General features: G+C 48.7%; 1 non-coding gene across 1 annotated transcript; it reads right to left on the reverse strand.

Annotated features, from left to right (window-relative positions):
* Positions 1–2,083: 2,083 nt before the first annotated feature.
* Positions 2,084–2,156, reverse strand: TRNAV-CAC (transfer RNA valine (anticodon CAC)). Its single transcript has one exon. It is a non-coding gene; the product is annotated as a tRNA-Val (tRNA).
* Between the last annotated feature and the right edge of the window lie 2,489 nt (positions 2,157–4,645).

Here is a 4,645-nt window from a genome sequence, read left to right on the forward strand (position 1 = left end):
TACAGGGTAGGCTTGTTGCAGGGCTATTATGGCAAGTTGCATAGTTTCTGGGGGCTGGATGCAGGGCTGCTGCGTCTGGTGGCATGGTTGTGGTGGTAGGGGAGGAACTAGAGGCTAAGGAGGGATTTGTGGTATGGGTTGATTGGGGGTTTGGGCTTGGGGCAGGGGTGGCAGGGGCTAGATGTAAGGGAAGGGCTGGTAGTTAAGGAGCTGGATGTAAGAAGACGGCTGGAAAGGGTTAGATGTAAGGAGGGGGCTGGTAGTAAGGGGCTAGATGTAAGGAGGGGGCTGGAAGTATGGGGCTAGATGTAAGGAGGGGGCTGGTAGTATGGGGCTAGATGTAAGGAGGGGGCTGGTAGTAAGGGGCTAGATGTAAGGAGGGGGCTGGAAGTATGGGGCTAGATGTAAGGAGGGGGCTGGTAGTAAGGGGCTAGATGTAAGGAGGGGGCTGGTAGTATGGGGCTAGATGTAAGGAGGGGGCTGGTAGTAAGGGGCTAGACGCAGGGAGGGGGCTGGTAGTATGGGGCTAGATGTAAGGAAGGGGCTGGTAGTATGGGGCTAGATGTAAGGAGTGGGCTGGTAGTATGGGGCTAGATGAAAGGAGGGGGCTGGTAGTAAGGGGTTAGGTGTAAGGAGGGGGCTGGTAGTATGGGGCTAAATGTAAGGAGGGGGCTGGTAGTAAGGGGCTAGATGTAAGGAGGGGGCTGGTAGTATGGGGCTAGATGTAAGGAGGGGGCTGGTAGTATGGGGCTAGATGTAAGGAGGGGGCTGGTAGTAAGGGGCTAGATGTAAGGAGGGGGCTGGTAGTATGGGGCTAGATGTAAGGAGGGGGCTGGTAGTATGGGGCTAGATGTAAGGAGGGGGCTGGTAGTATGGGGCTAGATGTAAGGAGGGGGCTGGTAGTAAGGGGCTAGATGTAAGGAGGGGGCTGGTAGTATGGGGCTAGATGTAAGGAGGGGGCTGGTAGTAAGGGGCTAGATGTAAGGAGGGGGCTGGTAGTATGGGGCTAGATGTAAGAAGGGGGCTGGTAGTAAGGGGCTAGATGTAAGGAGGGAGCTGGTAGTATGGGGCTAGATGTAAGGAGGGGGCTGGTAGTATGGGGCTAGATGTAAGGAGGGGGCTGGTAGTAAGGGGCTAGATGTAAGGAGGGGGCTGGTAGTATGGGGCTAGATGTAAGGAGGGGGCTGGTAGTAAGGGGCTAGATGTAAGGAGGGGGCTGGTAGTATGGGGCTCGAGGTAAGGAGGGGGCTGGTAGTAAGGGGCTAGATGTAAGGATGGGGCTGGTAGTATGGGGCTACATGTAAGGAGGGGGCTGGTAGTATGGGGCTAGATGTAAGGAGGGGGCTGGTAGTATGGGGCTAGATGTAAGTAGGGGGCTGGTAGTATGGGGCTAGATGTAAGGAGGGGGCTGGTAGTATGGGGCTAGATGTAAGGAGGGGGCTGGTAGTAAGGGGCTAGATGTAAGGAGGGGGCCGGTAGTATGGGGCTAGATGTAAGGAGGGGGCTGGTAGTATGGGGCTAGATGTAAGGAGGGGGATGGTAATATGGGGCTAGATGTAAGGAGGGGGCTGGTAGTATGGGGCTAGATGTAAGGAGGGGGCTGGTAGTATGGGGCTAGATGTAAGGAGGGGGCTGGTAGTATGGGGCTTGATGTAAGGAGGGGGCTGGTAGTATGGGGCTAGATGTAAGGAGGGGGCTGGTAGTATGGGGCTAGATGTAAGGAGGGGGCTGGTAGTATGGGGCTTGATGTAAGGAGGGGGCTGGTAGTATGGGGCTAGATGTAAGGAGGGGGCTGGTAGTATGGGGCTAGATGTAAGGAGGGGGCTGGTAGTATGGGGCTAGATGTAAGGAGGGGGCTGATAGTATGGGGCTAGATGTAAGGAGGGGGCTGGTAGTATGGGGCTTGATGTAAGGAGGGGGCTGGTAGTAAGGGGACTGCTGGTGTTGTGAGTTGCTACAGTCTTTATTCTCTTGGCTGGTCAAGATGCATCTGATCTCCGAGTATTGATTCCTGGAACGCTTGATGAATTCTGTTGTATAATCGTAGGGAGTGAATCTCAGCTCCTGGCCCCGAAAAAACATGTGTTTCCGCCCGGGATCGAACCGGGGACCTTGCGCGTGTGAGGCGCACGTGATAACCACTACACTACGGAAACTGTGTGAGTGAATGGTGGAGTTTTCCTGGTAGGTAATTTACACTATGTGTGATAATTGTACTTATGTGTACCTGTATCTAAATAAACTTACGCATTCATCTGGGATAAACGGCGAAGTAAACTAACAGGTAGGAAGAAAAACTGTGTTCGCAAACACTGCTGCTTGTAAGACAGTGTTGGCAAACACTGCTGCTAGTAAGACAGTGTTGGCAAACACTGCTGCTTGTAAGACAGTGTTGACAAACACTGCTGCTAGTAAGACAGTGTTGACAAACACTGCTGCTAGTAAGACAGTGTTGACAAACACTGCTGCTAGTAAGACAGTGTTGACAAACACTGCTGCTAGTAAGACAGTGTTGACAAACACTGCTGCTTGTAAGATAGTGTTGACAAACACTGCTGCTAGTAAGACAGTGTTGACAAACACTGCTGCTAGTAAGACAGTGTTGACAAACACTGCTGCTAATAAGACAGTGTTGACAAACACTGCTGCTAGTAAGACAGTGTTGACAAACACTGCTGCTAGTAAGACAGTGTTGACAAACACTGCTGCTAGTAAGACAGTGTTGGCAAACACTGTTGCTAGTAAGACAGTGTTGGCAAACACTGCTGCTAGTAAGATAGTGTTGGCAAACACTGCTGCTAGTAAGACAGTGTTGACAAACACTGCTGCTAGTAAGACAGTGTTGACAAACACTGCTGCTAGTAAGACAGTGTTGACAAACACTGCTGCTAGTAAGACAGTGTTGACAAACACTGCTGCTTGTAAGATAGTGTTGACAAACACTGCTGCTAGTAAGACAGTGTTGACAAACACTGCTGCTAGTAAGACAGTGTTGACAAACACTGCTGCTAATAAGACAGTGTTGACAAACACTGCTGCTAGTAAGACAGTGTTGACAAACACTGCTGCTAGTAAGACAGTGTTGACAAACACTGCTGCTAGTAAGACAGTGTTGGCAAACACTGTTGCTAGTAAGACAGTGTTGGCAAACACTGCTGCTAGTAAGATAGTGTTGGCAAACACTGCTGCTAGTAAGACAGTGTTGACAAACACTGCTGCTAGTAAGACAGTGTTGGCAAACACTGCTGCTAGTAAGACAGTGTTGACAAACACTGCTGCTAGTAAGACAGTGTTGGCAAACACTGCTGCTTGTAAGACAGTGTTGGCAAACACTGCTGCTTGTAAGACACAGTGTTGACAAACACTGCTGCTAGTAAGACAGTGTTGACAAACACTGCTGCTTGTAAGACACAGTGTTGACAAACACTGCTGCTAGTAAGACAGTGTTGGCAAACACTGCTGCTTGTAAGACACAGTGTTGACAAACACTGCTGCTAGTAAGACAGTGTTGACAAACACTGCTGCTTGTAAGACACAGTGTTGACAAACACTGCTGCTAGTAAGACAGTGTTGACAAACACTGCTGCTTGTAAGACACAGTGTTTACAAACACTGCTGCTAGTAAGACAGTGTTGACAAACACTGCTGCTAGTAAGACAGTGTTGGCAAACACTGCTGCTAGTAAGACAGTGTTTACAAACACTGCTGCTAGTAAGACAGTGTTGACAAACACTGCTGCTAGTAAGACAGTGTTGACAAACACTGCTGCTAGTAAGACAGTGTTGACAAACACTGCTGCTTGTAAGATAGTGTTGACAAACACTGCTGCTAGTAAGACAGTGTTGACAAACACTGCTGCTAGTAAGACAGTGTTGACAAACACTGCTGCTAGTAAGACAGTGTTGACAAACACTGCTGCTCGTAAGACAGTGTTGACAAACACTGCTGCTTGTAAGACAGTGTTGACAAACACTGCTGCTTGTAAGACACAGTGTTTACAAACACTGCTGCTAGTAAGACAGTGTTGACAAACACTGCTGCTAGTAAGACACAGTGTTGGCAAACACTGCTGCTAGTAAGACAGTGTTGACAAACACTGCTGCTAGTAAGACAGTGTTGACAAACACTGCTGCTAGTAAGACAGTGTTGACAAACACTGCTGCTAGTAAGACAGTGTTGACAAACACTGCTGCTAGTAAGACAGTGTTTACAAACACTGCTGCTAGTAAGACAGTGTTGACAAACACTGCTGCTAGTAAGACAGTGTTGACAAACACTGCTGCTAGTAAGACAGTGTTGACAAACACTGCTGCTTGTAAGACACAGTGTTTACAAACACTGCTGCTAGTAAGACAGTGTTTACAAACACTGCTGCTAGTAAGACAGTGTTGACAAACACTGCTGCTAGTAAGACAGTGTTTACAAACACTGCTGCTAGTAAGACAGTGTTGACAAACACTGCTGCTAGTAAGACAGTGTTTACAAACACTGCTGCTAGTAAGACAGTGTTTACAAACACTGCTGCTAGTAAGACAGTGTTGACAAACACTGCTGCTAGTAAGACAGTGTTGACAAACACTGCTGCTAGTAAGACAGTGTTGACAAACACTGCTGCTAGTAAGACAGTGTTGACAAACACTGCTGC

Source organism: Cherax quadricarinatus, chromosome 59 (assembly GCF_038502225.1).
Source record: "Cherax quadricarinatus isolate ZL_2023a chromosome 59, ASM3850222v1, whole genome shotgun sequence".
Classification (NCBI taxonomy): Eukaryota; Metazoa; Arthropoda; class Malacostraca; order Decapoda; family Parastacidae; genus Cherax; species Cherax quadricarinatus.